The following is a 19098-nucleotide window of genomic DNA, read 5'->3' as shown; positions in this document are numbered from 1 at the left end:
GGTTAGCGCTATTGGCGAACCATCAACCGGAAGAAGACTCAAGCTCAGAGATGAGCATCGATGAAAGGGGAGAAACCTCAGAAGAAGAAAGCAGCAGTGAAGGGGGAGCGTCACCAGACCAGGTAAGTAAGGTACGCAATCTAACCCCAACTCAATCTTTTAAATTTATCAAGTCTCTTTCTAAAGAGTTAGATCAATTAGAAAAAGAGAATGCTGAACTAAAATTGAACTTAGCAAGAGCATGCCCGTTAGAAATGTATGATCATCTAAAATCAGAAAATGAAAATTTGAAATTAGAAATTGAAAAACTCAAATATGCTGCATGCTTAAATCAATTCCCAAATTCAAAATTAAAAATTTATGGTAAATTAAATTGGTATATAAGCAAGCATCAAGGTCAACTTAGAAAAATACCAAGAAACTATGTACCCCCTAGATTTTTGAATAATCCTGTAGGAAGGAACCTCTATTGGGTTCCAAAATCTGTGCTTAATTAATTTTTCAAAAATTAAAAAGCTTACAGTGAGAAAATTAAACATTGAAATTCTTTATGGAAGCTTGGTCTAAGGAAGTGGTTGTTGCTCCAATAACCAAGAAGGCCTAGTGCCTCGCCACGACCTGGAAGCTAAAAATATTGAAAGAAAATGTTTAATTAACTTTCTGAAAAAGCATTAAACAAATATTAAATAATACTTTGAAAGTTTATCAAATATTTGTTAAAATAAACAAAAATTCCTAAGAAATTTTTTTTCTAAATTTTTTTTGGGTTAGAATTTTTTTTAATTCTAAAAGTTCATTTCACTTAAACTTAGAAATTTTTTTTAACATTTACTTAGGAATTTTTTTTCTTAGAAATTTTTTTGGAAAATTTATGTTAACTTAGCAATTTTTTCAAAAAATTCATTCAGAAATTTTTCAAAAACTTCAATCTTACTTGAAAATTCTTAAGACCTCATTTTTGCTGTGATCAAAGGGGGAGACAGAAGTACAAGTTTAGGGGGAGTTAGAAAAAAATTTTAAAATTTCTGAAATTATTTTTATAAAAAGTGTTGCAATTTTACTAATTGCAAATATTATGTTTAACTTGTCAGTTTAGTAATTTACCTTTAAAATTAATATTTATGTCTATGTTGTCCCTAACTTGAACTTGGGTTGATGCACATCAAAAAGGGGGAGATTGTTGAACCCCATGGTAGTTTTGATGTGATCAACCAAGTTGGTTAGGTCCTGCGTTGTATTTAATCCCTGTGTCTGAGTGTGCAGGAGCTTAGGAGCACAGGAAGTCGAGCAGAAGACGCAGCTAGCGAGAAGGACGGCACGGGAAGGGAGCCGACGGGCTCGGTGCGTCTGAAGGACGAGAGAGCTGCGGAAGAGTACTCCGGTGGGCGTGAAGAGCATGGGCGGCGTTCGAGGGACGTTAAGCCGGGACGGAAGGCTGCTCGAGGAAGGCCGGAAACTTCGGTTGGCCACAATCACCCAAAAGATCGGAGTATCGGAAGTCGCAACAAGCTGGAAACGAAGTCAAAAGAGCTGAGCTGCCAGCTTGGAGGCGCCTCCAACCTGACTGGAGGCGCCTCCAGCTTGAAGGCGCCTTCAACCAAGTTGAAGGCGCCTTCAGCCAGGCTGGAGGCGCCTTCAACAGGTCAGATTTGACCGTTTGCGTTGCGGATAAAGTTTTATCCGCTGACCGAGCTAGAGGCGCCTTGAACCTTGTTGGAGGCGCCTTGGACCCTCGGCATAGACTTTCCAGGAGCTATATAAAGGCCCATGGAGCTAGGAATGAATCAACAACTCAAGCAATCAATCTGTTAGCAATTCCTAAGCAACTAGTGAGCTTCAAAAGTGTAAAAGGCTTCTCCGCCTTCAGAGAAGGAGATTTTTCTTACTACGCTTTTCTACTATCCTGGATTAACAACCTCCTTGGTTGTAACCAGGTTAAATCTCTGAGTCTTTTCCATTCGTGTTTCTTTTTCTGTTTCATTAATTTAGTTGCTGATTTAAATTCTGAGTTGAAATCCGAGGAGGGTATAGTTTGTTTTTGTTTTCAGCAATTCACCCCCTCTTGCCGGTCTCCGCTGCACCAACATTGAGTTCTTGGATCAGTTCGTGATTGTGTTCATTGATGATATTTTGATATATTCTCGATCCGAAGAAGAGCATGGGCGACATCTTCGTATAGAATTGGAGACGCTCCAGTGAGAACGTTTCTATGCAAAATTCAGCAAATGTGCATTCTGGTTATCTTCTGTGAGTTTTCTGGGACATATTGTTTCTAGCAGTGGTATATCCGTGGACCCACAAAAGATAGAGGCTGTTACCAGTTGGGAGCAGCCAAAGTCTATACAGGAAATTCTTAGCTTTCTTGGTCTAGCCGGGTATTACCGCAGATTTGTTGAGGGCTTCTCTAGCATAGCTCTGCCATTGACTCAGTTGACCAGGAAAGGGGTGAAGTTTTGCTGGACAGAGGCTTGCGAGACGAGTTTTCAGGAACTGAAGCGAAGACTCATTTCTGCACCTATATTAGTACTTCCTTCTGGAGATGATGGCTTCGTACTTTATACAGATGCATCACTACAGGGGTTAGGCGCAGTACTCATGCAGCATGGACGGGTAGTTTCTTATGCCTCACGTCAGTTGAAAGAGCATGAGAAGAATTATCCAGTGCATGACCTGGAGTTAGCAGCTATTATACATGCGCTGAAAATTTGGAGACATCATCTATACGGGATCACCTTCGAGATATTCACGGATCATAAGAGTCTGAAGTATCTATCTACTCAGAAAGAATTGAACTTAAGACAGAGAAGATGGATGGAATTCTTGAAGGACTATGACTGTACGATCAACTACGACCCAGGGAAAGCTAACGTGGTAGCTGATGCGTTGAGTAGGAAATCCCGAGGAGTTCTTGCCTATCACCGTGTGGTGGTTACAGAACTGGTACAGAAATTTTCTGAGTTGGGATTAGTAGAGCAGGGTCAGACTGAGCGGGGTATTCTGTTGTCTATGGTTGCCCAGTCATCCATTGTGGAGAGGATTAAGGAAGCTCAGGCTACAGATCAGCATCTATAGTTTTTATGTAGCAGAATTACCCCAGAACAGCAGACAGGATTTTCTTGCGATGGAAATGGAATTCTATACTTCCGGGGGAGATTGTGTGTTCCTGAGCTACCTTCCTTGAAGGAGGACCTACTTCAGGAGGCACACCGATCCAGATTTGCGATTCATCCGGGTGGTACACATATGTATAGGGATCTGAGACGTTCTTATTGGTGGGCTGGCATGAAGAAAGACATCGCGGATTTCGTTGCACGATGCCTTGTATGTCAGCAAGTGAAGGCTGAACATCAGAGACCCGTTGGTTTACTCCAGAAGATACAGATATCGGAATGGAAATGGGAGCATATCACGATAGATTTCGTCATGGGTCTACCCAGAACTCTGCGAACACGTGATACGATTTGGGTGATCGTTGATCGATTAACCAAATCTGCTCATTTCCTTCCGATCCATAGGACGGAGTCATTGGATCGATTGGCAGAGTTGTATTGTAGAGAGATTATCAGGCTTCACGGTGTACCTCTCAGTATTATTTCAGATAGAGATCTGCGGTTTACTTCACGATTTTGGCAGAGCCTACAGCAGGCTATGGGTACCGAGTTACGATTTAGTACGGCTTTCCACCCCCAGACAGACGGTCAGTCAGAGCGTATTATACAGACATTAGAGGACCTACTGAGATCATGTGTCATAGACTTCAGAGGTAGTTGGGAAGATCATTTACATTTAGTAGAATTTGCCTACAACAACAGTTATCATTCAGCGATACAGATGGCACCTTATGAGGCGTTGTATGGTAGAGCATGTAGATCTCCCACCTTATGGATAGAAGTTGGGGAAACACAGATTTTGGGGCCACAAAGTCTTCAGCGTGATGCAGAGATGGTTTGTACCATCAGGCGCAGGTTGTCAGAGGCTCAGGATCGACAGAAGAGTTATGCAGATCGGAGACGGAGACCTTTAGAGTTTTCTGTTGGTGATCACATATTCTTACGAGTATCCCCTACGAAAGGAGTAAAAGGGTTTGGGTAGAAGGGTAAGTTGGCACCTCGCTACATTGGACCCTTCCAGATTCTCGAGAGGATAGGTGAGGTGGCGTATCGACTAGCACTACCACCATCACTTACTGGGGTGCATGATGTATTCCATGTATCTATGTTGAGGAGCTATGTACCGCACCCTTCACATATTCTCACTGATGTATCAGTTGTACTTCAGCCGGATATATCTTATGAGGAGATTCCAGTTCGGATTTTGGATCGCAAAGAGCGCCGGTTACGGAACAAGGTAATTCGACTGGTCAAGGTCGGATGGCGGCATCACTCAGATGAAGAAGCCACTTGGGAGTTGGAAGATAAGATGTGAGCCAGTCACCCACACCTATTTACTGAAGGTGAGTAAAGTTTATTTCCGTACCTAGAATAAGTTTATCTACTACTTCTTGCTTTTAGTTGGTAGTGGCAAATTTGGGGACCAAATTTTTATTATTGGGGGAAAATGTAATATATGCGAAATTATTATTAGGGTTATCACGGAATAACCTTAGGAAAATTTTTAGGAATTTTTAGAAATTTTTCTGGAGTTAAACGGAGTCCATATGACTCATTTTGAGGGATACATCGACGGGGCTAGATAAAGGCAGGTTTAGAATACCCAAATTAAGTGGGAATTGATTAAGGTTAGACTTAGGTTTTAATTAAGCTAACCTAAGGGTTGGATTAACCTTGCTATAAAGCATCGAAGCCTTCGTATTTTCCCCTGACTTCTCCTCTATTCATCCTCTGCTCCGCGTGACTTCGGGCTTCACGCGACCTAGACCGGCGATTTCTTCTTCCCTCGGTGTCGCCGACGAGGAGCGGATCTTGGAGCGTCGAAGGGAAGAGAGGTTAGTAGAGCCGAACCCTCTTTCTCCCCGATCCCTTTCCTCTTCTCTAATCTCGGTGAAAAACGGCGACAAATCTCAATCGGTGGTTTTCGCCGGCTGTCGGGAGGGAATCGAGGGCGTCGGCGTTGGATCTGGGCAGCGTCGGCCGAGTAAAAGAGGTAACAACCATTGTCCCTTCCCGATCTCTTCTCTGTTCGTTAGCAAGAACAAGACCGATCGTGCCCTAGCCGCGATCTTGAGGTAAGAGGTTTGGTTTTCCTTGTTGATCGTGAAGTGTGAAACCCTAATCCGTCCTTTGGGAATCGATGCTGGTGATCTTTCTGGGAAGCAGAAGGTTGTGTGGTGATTCCGGCCACCACAGCTTGATTGGGTCGATTCCTCCACCGGATCTGTGATCATCTCCGGCAATTGAAGAAGTAGAGGTAAGGGAATCAATTGGTTATTGTTGTTCACAGAATTTTTAGTGTTTTCCTATTGTTCTGTTCTTGATCAGATCAATGAAGATGCTAGGTGTAGTTTACTGCTCTTAGGAGATTGATATATTATTGATTTCTTGCTCGGTTATCTTAATCGAACATTAAGGGCAGTATGTACTGTGTAGTCCTTGATCTAGATAAATGATGGAAACAATAGGAATTAGGAATTGTTCTATGTAGTTGCTGGAAGGTTTGAGTATGCTGTGGTTGCTGGGATCTTTGTGGTCTGTGTTGATCAAGATTAACTATCAGGGGGATAAGATTTGTTAGGTTGAATGATCAGAGATTGTAAATGTAGACTAACCTGGATCCGAAATGGAATTCCATGATGTTTAGCTTTACATTCTTGTTAGGTGATAATGGAAGGATTAGAGATAATTAAGAACCTAATGGGAATTTAATTTTTTTGATGTATTTAGCTGGGTTGTAACTTAATTTAAACCTACACGTGGAAAGAAGTAGTAACCGCAGCTAGCTATTACTTCTTAGTTGGCTATTTATTTTTAGGTAATTCACCTATTTGTAGTGTACACATATTTAGTTACATATTATATGAATTGTATGTGTGACACAGGATCTTGATCTGGACGAGTCGCGTGACGTGGTGGTTCTGTTGATTGCGGGATATATCGAGGCGGGTATTTCTTCCTTAATTTCTATTTAGTTCTTTGAACTTTAAAAGCATGGTTATATTTGGATAAGTAGGTTGCATTCCTTAAATCGGATTATTTGTTGTTGTCCTGCTTGTCTCTTTTGCTTGATCCTTGATATGATCTAGTTCGATTCGTTACAGTCTCTATCCTTGTTATCTGGAACTCTATAGTATATATACATGTATAGTGTTGTAGGGATGACTGTATTGGATATTTGTGGTCTATACCTGTCTAGGTTGTGATTGGTATGTGTTATGGGTTTTACAGGATTGGCATTCCATTGGCATAGTAGTATGTGTAGTTACGTATGTCGTGGTTATTGGGGGTGTTTAGCATGTTTGGGGTTGTTGCGTGAATGATGATTATATATATATATATATATATATATATATATATATATATATATATATATATATATATATATATATATATATATATCATGTTCATCATTCATTGCATCTGATGACCATTGTCTCCCTTGTGGTTAAGAGAGTCATCAGTTGGTTTGTTTTAGCGCTGCACACTCGGCCACTCATAGGTAGTGGTAGCTGGAGCAGTTGCCGCTCGTCCTGTCGTGCCACCCGGTCACTAGGTTTTTGTGAGATCCGGCGTTGTGAGCAGTCAGGGACCCTGATGCTATGTAGCTAGGTAGCTACTAGCGGATTGTCCGCCTCAACTACTCTATTGTGGGTTGGAGGGTAGTACAGTCGTCACAGACCCAAGCCTCTCGGCCATACAGGGGTCGTGGTGTCTAGAGAGGTGGCGGGGGTGACCATGGAGCATGCATGCACTTTTGCATATAATGCACGGTGCATCTGTAGGGATATCTTTGCATACATGTTTACTAGATATTAGTCGCATGCGATTGTGTATTGTTGCATTTGTTTGAGCTATGTATGCTGCATATGGATGTCATGTCGCATACATGTCATTTACTTTACATATATTTGCAGTCATATATGTATTGCACATGTGTTGTTGACTCGGTGAGTTTACGGATCATGGTATCATGGTATTGATTCTTTTCGGGTATGTACATTTATATTATGTGCATTTATTATGTCAGGTTCATTCATATACTATTGTTGTATTAGATATAGTTAGATGTACTATACCTTTGACAGCATGATTTTATTCTTTACTTAGGAGACTGTATTCTTGATTCCTATTTATTATGTAAACCATGTTTTATTCTGTCCATTACCCGCTGAGTTACCTATACTCACCACCCCGTCTATACCATTTTGATTTTCAGGCAGTAGATAGATGATATGGAGATGCTTGGAGCATACTGCCAGTCAGTCCCATTTCCTGTGTCATATACGAGGGATGAGTTTTGGTTTTGTTTCTCCTTATCCACATTTCGTATTCGTTGTATTTTGAGTACTGATTATGTTTTGATACTTGTACTACGGACTTCATATCTGTGATGTGTTTTTTGTGGACTTTTGTATTTGTGGGTTTCCTCTTCGACTTTTCGTTGTGTTTTTGTCATGGCCGTGTGGGCTACATATTAGTTGCATGATTGTTTTCATTTCTTTTGTCCAGCCGGGTAGGCTGTGAATATTAACTGCGTGGTTGTGTTTCTTTTGTGCATAAATATTCCAGCCGTATGTGGCTGATGTATTTTGCTTGTATGGATGCTTCAAATTGTCACCGGTACAGGGGAGATGCTGCCAGATTTTTGTCTGGCAGAGACTCCTTTGGGGGCGTGACAACGTGATCCCTTACAAAGTGGTGCTTGACTTCTATGTGTTTAGTTCTTGAGTGATGTATTGGATTTTTAGTTAAATTTATCGAACTTACGATATCAATTGAAATTTTTGTATTTTTTATATTCTAATTAATAATCTTTTAAAATATGCATCATCCATTGTAGTTGGGATGCACATTCCCCTATGGCTATGCACTCTACTTTAGTAGTGGATAAAGCAACACAGTGTTGCTTTCTACTGGACCAACTTACTAGGCACTGACCTAGAAATTGGCAGTTTCCCCTAGTACTTTTTCTATCTAATTTGCACCCAGCATAGTTTGAGTCAAAGTATCCGATTAAATCAAATGTACTAGTCCTAGGGTACCAAAGTCCTATACTTAGGGTTCCCTTAACATATCTAAGTATCCTTTTTACATTGATTAGGTGTGATTCTTTTGTACAGGATTGTACCTAGCACACATACCTATTACAAATAAAATATCAGGTCAACTTGCAGTAAGGTACAGTAGACTTTATATTGCACTTCTATAGTATTTTAAGTCTACTGATTTTACTTCTAAGTCAGAGTCAATTTTAGCATTAGTTGCATTAGGATACTTATATTTTTGGAATTTTCTATTCAAAATTTTTAATTAATTCCTTAACATATTTGGTTTGAAAGATATGAATTCCTTCTTTTGTTTATTTATTTGTAAAACTAAGAAGAAATTAAGTTCTCCTACTATACTCATTTTGAATTCATTTTCCATTAATTTGATAAACTCTTTTAAGAATTTTATATTTGTTGAACCAAATATTATGTCATCTACATAAATTTAAGTGATAAAAATATCATTTTCTAAGATTTTAACAAATAGGGTTTGGTCTATTTGTCCTTGGTTAAATCTCTTAGATGTTAGATATGTAGATAGTCGTTCATACCAAGCCCTAAGTGCTTATTTTAGTTCATATAAAGCTTTATTTGACCTAAGAACATGGTTTGGGTGGTCTAGTTCTTCAAATCCTGGGGGTTGATTTACATAAACCTCTTCTTTGATGAACTCATTCAGGAATGCAGATTTTACATCCATTTAGTATAACGTAAATCCTTTATGTGCTGCATAGGCTAGCAGCATCCTTATGGATTCAAGTCTGGCTATAGGTGCATAGGTTTCATTATAATCTAACCCTTCTATTTGGTTGAACCCTTTAGGTACTAGTCTAGCCTTATTTCTTACTATTTCACCTTTATCATCTAGTTATTTCTGAATACCCACTTAGTGTCAATTATAGATTTATTTGTGGGTTTAGGTACTAGCTCCCATACTTGATTTCTTTCAAATTGAGCTAACTCCTCTTGCATTACGATTATCCAATCTGGGTCAGGTAAGGTTTCCTCTATTATTTTGGGTTCTATTTTAGAAATGAGAGCTATTTAGCTTAGATTTCTATAGGATGATCTAGTTTGAACTTCTAGGGTTGGGTCACCCAAAATTTGATCAGATGGGTGGTTGGATCTTATCATAGATGGTCTTATGTTAGAGTCAATACTTGGTTCTTCTGATTCACAAGGTTTAGGTCTAAATTGATTATCTTCTTCATCATCTATTTTTCTTATATTTTGATGATTATTTTCATTGATTAAATTAGGTAAGTTATTTTCTTCATAAAAAATTATGTTCATTGTTTCTCTAATTTTTTGGGTATTTTTGTTATAGACTCTATAGGCTCTACTAGTTGTTGAGTGCCCTAAAAATAAGCCAGTTATAGATTTTGATTTAAATTTACCTAAATAATCTTTAGTGTTTAATATGTGTACTTTACAACCAAAGACTTTTAGATTAGGTATTTTGTTATAGTATATTTCATAAGGGGTTTTATTATAAAATTTATTAATCAATATCCTATTTTGAATATAACATTCTATGTTTATTGCTTCAGCCCAAAATTAGTTGCTTAGGTTATATTCATTTAACATGGTTCTAGCAGCTTCTTGTAACATTTTATTTTTTATTTCTACTAGTCCATTTTGTTGGGGAGTTCTGGGGCATGAGAACTCATGTTTATATCCATTAATTTCACAAAATTCAGTAAATTTATGATTTTTGAATTCCCCTCCATGATCACTTCTAATTCTTGTAATTTTAATATCTTTTTTATTTTCTATTAACTTGTAAAAATTATTAAAGATTTTGAAAGTTTCATCTTTGGTTTTCGAAATTTTATCCAAGTAAATCTTGAGTAATCATCAATTATAATTAAGCAATATTGGTTTATGCTTAGTGACTTGGCTCCGTGTGAATCAAATAGATCTAAATGTAGGAGCGTAAATATTGAGTTGGTTCGGTTTAGGTTTGTTAGTTTGTGAGTTAATTTAGTTTGTTTACCTTATTGGCAAACATTAAAAACTGAATTTTCTAAGGTTTTTATTTTGGATAAACCTCTAACTAGGTTATTTTGACTCATTTTTTAAATGAGTCTGATGTGAGTGTGACCCAGTCTTCTATTTCATAACTTAGTTTCCTCTTGTTGTGTCAGAAGACACTTTAGTGAGGAGGTTGGCAGGTTAATTGTGTAAACATTATTTTTCCTAATTCCGTTAAGTGTAACTTCCGGGTATTCAACATTTCTAATTACACACTCAAAGTTGGAAAAGGTAACTAAATGACCAGAGCCAGACAGATGACTTATGCTAAGTAAGTTAAAGTTAAATTTATCAACTAATAGGACTTTTCAAATAATAAAATCGAAACCTAGTTCGATATTACCTGTTCTAATTACCTTAAGTTTTCCGTCGTTATCGAACGTAACTGACCCTATGTTCTTGAGTTTTAGCTTAGTGAACTTCAATCTGTCTCCAGTCATGTGTCTGGAGCATCTACTATCCAACATCTATTAGTCCAAATCGTTATGTTCCTATACATAAAGTATTTGATTTGGATCCAATTTTGATGGATTAAAAGATAGTTTGATTGAATTCAACTCCTTAATTTTCTATCCCACCCAGTCTGGATTGTCAATCATGTTATACTTATGGGTGATTGTGAGATGGTTAATAATTTGATTTCATTTAAGTTTAATTTTATTAGATTTCAGTTTAATTAAGTTTAAGTAAGTTTTAATTTAGTTTAATTTTAATTAAGTTTAAGTAAATTTAATTTAGTTTAATTTTAATTAAGTTTAAGTAAGTTTAGTTTAAGTTCAAGTTTTAATTTATTTTAATTTTAATTAGGTTGTCAACTAATTTAAACCTAAATCCATCTCACCCTTTTCTATATTTTCAATCAGGGAACCTTATAAGTTTTTATGAGATGGCTAATTTTATCTTTACTTTACATTAAAATCTAGGGATTGTTTCACATTTGAGTTAGACTAAGGTTTAGTAGTTAGTTAATTAAATATCTATTTCAATAATTGACTTCCAGGCTGTGGCGAGGCACTAGGTCTTCTTGGGTATTGGATCATCAACCACTTCTAGACAAAACCTTTTAAAGAAATTGAATATTTAATTTCCTTTCTGAAACTCCTAGATCTAACTAATCAAGTGTGAATCAAACCTAAGTCCTTATCTATCCTAATCTAAGCATGAATAATAGAAAGTAATAAAACGTACATCAAACAAATTTATCTAATGAATATGGTCTTTTTATTAGCCCCCCGTGGATCATAGCCTCGATAGGGTCTATCAAAGTAATGAATTTGATTCTTAGGGATCCAATATTGATCAAGTCCAACTTGATTAATCAAGTTAGACTTGGGGACACATGCTTCGACTGTTTTTCTATTTGTTTGGTTAACAAGTGATAAATAAGATCTAAACTTGCGGTTAGCCTTATATCCAAGTTCAGATCAATTATATACGGCTCTTTGTTTTCTAAGAATCAAATCAAGATTCTTGGAACCCACGGTGAATCGTTCCAATGTATCTTTCAGTTTCTTGACTTAGTTTTTCAGAATGGAATTTTCTTCCTCAAGTTTTTAGACTTGAGTTGAAGTTCCATTCTGAACTGATTTTGTCAAGAAACTTGGGGCAGTCACTTCTTTGAGGGCTTTGACCTCCTCTTGGAGTGACTTGACCCGGAGGTTGGACTTCGCTAACTTTCTTAACAGGTAAGAGATTAATTTATGTGATCTAATTAAAGAGATACTTACATTGGTTTGGGAACCTTCTAAACCAGATACGGATCCATGGCTTCGCTCGAACTCAGCTTCCAACTCTGTCTCAGACTCAGATTCAACGACTTGCTCTCAATCCGGAAGTACGAGGAAACTTGTTTCTTTGAGGTCTTCATCGGAGTTTTTTGATGAAAATTCATCCCACGTTGCTTGTAGTGCCTTCTTTCTTCATTGCTTCTTCATTTTCTTCTGATTTTGATAGTTGACTTTGATATGACCCTTCTTGTTGCAGCCATAGCATGTGAGTTCAACCTTCATTTTGGAGCTTGGGCTTGGTTGCGTCATCTTTGCCTAGATTACCTTTTTGATTTCCCATTTTGTGAAGCCCTTCTTTTTCTTGTATAGTTTTCATACAAGGTTGACGAGTTCGGTGGTGATCTCATCATCATCCTCTAAAGTCTAACTCATCTATAGGCTCAGGTTCGGTTCAGGGCTTGGTTTTGGTTCCTTTGTTCTGTTATACCTACAACAAGAGTAATACTTTTCTCGACCAAAGGTGTATTAGTCTGCTCATGCAATTCAAATTCTGAGAAAAATTCATCTAATCTAATTGAAGAAAGGTCCTTAGATACCTTGTAAGCATCTACCATTAATGTCCACAAGGTGTTCCTGGGAAATGCATTTAGTGTATACCTGAAGACGTCGCGATTCTCCACCTTCTGACCAATTGCGTGGAAGCCGTTGAGAAGGTCTTGGATGCATGGATGTAGTTGACTTGCTGATTCATCATCCTACATTTTTATGTTATATAACTTATTTAAAATTAGGTCTTTTTTACTTACCTTAGTATCAGAGATCCCTTCGTGCAGCTCGATTAGCTTCTGCCACAAGTCTTTAGCGCTTGAGAATGGGCTGACTTGATTTAGCTCCTCTATTGTTAAGCCACATTGGAGAGTGCATGTCGCCTTGGCGTTGGCTTCGATCTTCTTCATCAAATTTGTGTCCTAGTTCTCGCATGATACTAGTTTTCCAGTGTCATCGAGTGGAAGTACCAGGCCGGTCTAGATGATCATCCACATCTCAACTTGATTCTGGAGGTGGTACTCCATTCGACCCTTCCAGTAGCCGAAGTCTTCGCCAGAGAAGAGTGTAGGATCGAAAGCGCTAGAGGGGGGTGAATAGCGCTCATGGCTATTTCATTCGTTAAGAGTAAAACTCGCAGCGGAAAAATAAAAACAATATACGAACACCAAAGATTTACTTGGTTCGGATCCTATAGCGACTCCTACTCCAAGGCCCACACTCGTTGAGTGTTTAATTTGGGAAATCACTATCAATTCAAAATATTACAACTTTAAGTACAGTTAATTAAAGTGCAGTAAAATATACCAACGACTAAGATCAGTAAACTTAAGGCTTCTGGTCGTCGGAGTCGAGTTACAACTTTGTCGGATCATTCTTTGAGCAACACACTGAAGAAGGGTTGCGTTTTTCTTGATTGTCTAAGCTGTTGCTCGAACCAGGCTTAAATAGCCTGTTGAGGACGACTCCAACTGCATGGAGGGCGCCTCCAACTTGCCGAGTCAGCCGCGTTGATAAACTCTGCAACGCCTACTGCTTATCATCTTGAGGGCACCTCCAAGCTCCAGGCGCCCTCGCACCTTGCTATGGGGATGTCGACCAAGTCACCCGAGGCGCCTCCAAGCTTTATAGAGGGCACCTCGGGACTGTTCATCCGAGACTTTTCTTGTGCAATTTACATCCTGCAAGGCATGTTAGTCTACAAACAAGGTATACCCTACAAAACAAAGTTAGTACAACAAAATAAGATAAATAGAAACTTATTTTGATAGTTTTAGGACTGTCCGGTTCTGACTTCAAATTTCACCTCCAAAAACCCTTAGTCGAATCGACGCCTACTGTTCTCTCATCGGGGAACGTGTCCTCACCTACTCCACTAAGGAGAGTTTACCTATTTTCCAGATTGATCCTCCAGACCAACTGGACTTTCTGCCTAGGGTTACCACCCCCTAGAGTTTTCCTCAGCCTAGGGTTACCACCCCCTAGGACCTAGGGTTACCACCCCCTAAGATTTTCCACAGCCTAGGATTACCACCCCTTAAGTTTTCACCACCTAGGGTTACCACCCCCTAGGACCTAAGGTTACCGCTCTTTAGGGTTTTCACCACCTAGGGTTACCACCCCCTAGGACCTAAGGTTACCGCCCCTTAGGGTTTCGATCACCTAGGGTTACCACCCCCTAGAGTTTTCCACCTGCCTAACCGTAGCTAGGACTTTTACCTAAGACAACTTAGGACTTTCCTGTAAACTCAATAAACCTTGTTAGATAACAAGACAACTTAACTTTGAACCCTTTGACATAATCAAAACACATGTTCGATCGTCGGATGCTTCCCGCACCAACAATCTCCCCTTTTTTTATTATGGCAACACGGTTCAAAGTTAAGTAAAACATAACAAAATAATAAATGAATTTAAGCAAAAATAATAAATGAATTTAAGCAAAAATAATAAATGAATTTAAGAATGATCACAAATACAATGATTTGAAAAAAACTCCCTTATGCTCCCCCTTTCATAAAACTTATGTTTAAATTCTAAGCTTTGACTTTTCTCTCCCCCTTTGACATAAATAAAAAATAATACTAAGTAAAGAGAAGTTTGTTTTACATGTCAAAGATAGAGAAAATATTTATTCTTTTAACTTTAAGTTCCCCCTGAAGGGTAGCATTTAAAAACTTAGCTAATTTTTAAGCATTTGAAAGTGAGTCAGCCTTTTAAAAAAAAACTTAGCTAAACTTAGCTTTTGAAAATAAGTGCTTTGAAATAGATTTAGCTAATTTAGAAATGCTTTGAAAATACTTAGCTTTCAAAAGGTTTTGAAAAAGATATAGTTAAAAGTACTCAGCTTAAAAAGGACTTTGATTAAAGCTTAGTTTAAAAAATTTGATAAAAACTAAGTTAAAAATACTTTTAGCTTTAAAAATATTGTGAAAAAAACTTCAGCTAAAAATATTTTGATAAAAACTTAGCTTAAAATAAAACTTTAGCTTTAAAAGAATTTTGATAAAACATTTAACTTTAAACAGAATTTCTTGTAAAAACAAAATTTGATAAAAGGTTAGTTTCAAAAAAAATTTTGATCAAAACTTAGTTAAGCCATGCAACTATGGCAAGCCATCTTCACATCTATCTTCCATATCTCGTAGTCATACCATGCAGCTATGGCAAGCAATATCTGAATGGACTTAAGCTTTGCGACTGGTGAAAAAGTTTCATCATAGTCAATTCCTTGTCTTTGATTATATCCTTTTGCCACCAATCTAGCTTTGAAGGTCAATACCTTTCCATCAACTCCAAGTTTTCTCTTGTAAATCCATTTGCATCCTATGGGAACGATTCCTTCAGGTGGATCCATTATTGACCAAACTTTGTTTAAGTACATGGAGTCCATTTCGGATTTCATGGCTTCTAGTCATTGCATCGAGTCGATATCAAATATCGCTTCCTTAAAGGATCTTGGATCACATTCATGATTAAGATCATCTTGATTTCCTTCAAGGAGTAGACCATACCTTACAGGTAGTCTTGAGACCCTATCTGATCTCCTTAAAATGTGTACTTGTTCTACTGGCTATTAGGGTGTGGGCTCTATTATATTAGTTGTAGAATTGTCTCGAACCTCTTCGAGTTCTATCATCTCACCTTTTCTATCTAATAGAAACTCCTTTTCTAAGAAAGTGACATTTCTTGAAATAAATACTTCTGTTTTATTGGGATTATAGAAATAATATCCAACAGAGTTCTTTATATATCCCACAAAATAGCACAAAGTGGATCTACTATCCCATTTGTCTCCCACTGTCTGCTTCACATAAGCAGGACATCCCCATATTTTCAAGTATGAATACTTAGGGGTTTTTCCCATCCATATTTCATATGGTGTCCTTTCTACTGCTTTTGTATGAACTTTATTCAACAACATTGTCGCAGTTTTGAGTGCATAGCCCCAAAATGATGGCGGTAAATTAATGAATCCCATCATAGATCAAACCATGTCTATCAGCATTCGATCACGACATTCTGCTACACCATTAAGCTGTGGTGTTGCAGGAGGAGTCCACTGTGAGAGAATCTCATTCTCTTTTAGATAGTCCTTAAACTCTGTACTCAAGTATTCTCTATTTCGATCTGATTGAAACTTCTTAATACTTTTTCCCAGTTGTTTTTCTACTTCATTTCTGAACTTTTCAAAAGATTCAGACTTATATTTCATCAAATATATATACCCATACCATGAATAGTCATCAGTAAAAGTAATGAAGTAGTAATGGTCATATTTCGTGCTAACACTCAATGGACCACACACATCAGTATGGATCAAATCCAACATATCATGCGCACGCTCCACTTGACCTTTAAAAGGTGTCTTAGTCATTTTTCCTTTTAGACAGGATTCACAAGTTGGTAGGGAATTTATGTCTGATGAATCAAACAATTCTTCACTTACTAACTTAGTCATCCTTCTTTGAGAAATATAGCCTAGTCTAGCGTACCATATGTGTGCTTGATTTGTACTATCTTCTTTTCTTTGTTGTTGATTGCGCTTGTATATTGTTTACTAGAATATCTTTTAATTTTAAGTTATAGAGATCATTTTCTAATTCACCAATCCCAATCAAACATTCATCCTTGTAAATATTGCAAACACCTTTTGCAAATAGACAAGAATAACCACATCTATCAAGCATAGAAATAGAAACAATGTTTTTAACTAAGTCTGGAACAAATAAAACATCTCTTAAATACAACTTAAAATCATTGCTCAAGGTCAAAGTAATGTCTCCTATAGCTTTCGCAGCAACTCTTGCTCCGTTCCCAAGTCTCAAGAAGGTCTCACCCTCTCTGAGTCTTTTACTTCTTGTCATCATCTGCAAATCATTGCAAAGATAAGAACCACAGTCGGTATCTAATACCCAAGAAGTAGAGTTAATAGAGACATTAACTTCTATATAGAGCATACCTTTGCCAGAACGCTTCTGAGCAAGATACTCCTTACAATTGTGCCTCCAATGTCCAGGCTTATTGCAGTGAAAACAAATATGTTCTGATTGATTAGGCTTTGAGAGTCTTGGCTTCTTATTAGGCTTAATCTTCTTTATAGGGGCAGAACGCTTCTTTCCCTTTTTCTTGGTTCCTTTCTTGGATCCAGAAGATGAACCCACAAGGAAAATAGATTTTTTTCCTTTTTCATGGTTGCTTCATAATTTGCAAGCATATTGACTAGCTCTTCAAGGGTAGCCTCTAGCTTATTCATATTGAAGTTAACCACAAAATTGTCAAATGAGGAGAGGAGAGACAAGAATATGATGTCGGTCAATAGCTCATGTGGAATAACTAAGTCAAGGCTCAATAACTTTTCAATAAGCCCAATCATCTTAACCTCATTCTCATGGACCAAAGCCTCATCTCGCATATGAGCTATCATGAGCTCCTTGACAGTCGCGTGCCTGACTGAACGAGTCTGTGTACCATACAACTCTTGTAGGTGTATGTGAATATCTTTAGCACCCACAGTCTCCTCGAACCGTCTTTACAGTTCATTTGACATTGAAGCCAACATATAACATCTTGCTTGAAGATTATGATCTGACCATTTTTCAAGCTTTTCCAACTCATCAGGGGTGGCATTAACAGGGGCCTCTTTTGGAGGTGCCTTATCCAATGTATATGCAATCTTTTCATATGCCAGAACAATCTTTAAATTTCTTAGCCAGTTAGAATAGTTAGGTCCAGTTAATTTGTTCTGATTAAGTATCACAGATAGTGGATTCCGAGATGCCATATCGAAAATATACTGAAATAAAAATAGATAATTAATGTTACTGATTATTTTAAATAATTCATAAGACAAAATATGTGGACTTTTATATTTTGAATTACCTTCCACTATTTTTGACATTTCCATCACCCTCTAATGGAAACGGGAAATTATATTTCCTTAGTGAGTACATAGAGCCCAATTAGCCAATTATGATCCCTAAATGATATCAGCCGATCATAATTCCCAAAAAGTATAACTCAATTACATCATATGCAATCTCTATGTAATTCGCCTCACATTTGATAAGAGCCCAATAATATGGCACCGATTATGTTAGTGTGTCAAGCCAACCCATCAATGTTAGATTGTAATGGGCGGTCATGCGTTCCCTCAATGATATGAGTTGAAGACATGGGAGTTACACCCAATCCACATCATTTATGCCAGTGGAAGACACAACTTTCTAGTGTTCAAGCCTCCTCAATGATATGAGCCAAACACTGACCGTGGGTAGCTTTCATCATGCAACCACCGTTGATGGAAAGCAGTGAAAAATATACTCTTTTATTTTTCCCTTTATGACTTGATATAAATTTTGAATCATATTCAAAATGAGGGATTTTAGTTTAAATATTTATATCATCACTCGGAAGATATAATATATTTTATGTACGTTTGTTGGATTCAAGCAACTATGTTATGGAAAACATACATACATATATCTAATACTATATATCATATTTTAAAGATAAGTAATTAGTGAGAGCCATTTGATCATCCTTCTTGAATCATATGCATAATATCAATTAATTAACAATTAATTAATTGATCAACTTATGCTTCTTATTAATTATTTAAATTTGTCCCCGGGGCATGGTGCCGAGGTAGGACATCCAGGTTGTCACCCAGGCACCTGCGGTTCGATCCCCAACTACGACGTATTTGCAGGAATTTTCCTCCAAATGGGGAGCACAATCAAAGGATGTTGGGCGTCTGGGTTGGCTACCACGTGCGCTTCCCGATTTATCCTGGTGGCCGGTGGGAAACTTCCGTGGGGTCGGGCCGGTCACCCCGAGAGATAGTCAATGAGACTAACTGGGATTATCAATTTTTTTATTAATTATTTAAATTTGACCAGAAGATTATCAACTAAATTGATAAATCAATTTATCTATAATCAATTTTGGTAAACCAATTATTATAGGTAAAATCATATTTCACCATAATATGTTACCGAATATTTTACGTGGTCAAACTAATTAATACGAACATATTTACTTTTGTCTTAAAGTTCATACGATAAATAATGATAACTTGGCTCTGATACCACTGTTGGAACCGAATTCGGAATTCGGTGATCGTATTTC

The sequence above is a fragment of the Zingiber officinale genome, chromosome 2A (assembly GCF_018446385.1).
Source record: "Zingiber officinale cultivar Zhangliang chromosome 2A, Zo_v1.1, whole genome shotgun sequence".
Classification (NCBI taxonomy): domain Eukaryota; kingdom Viridiplantae; phylum Streptophyta; class Magnoliopsida; order Zingiberales; family Zingiberaceae; genus Zingiber; species Zingiber officinale.
This window is presented reverse-complemented; position numbering follows the sequence as displayed.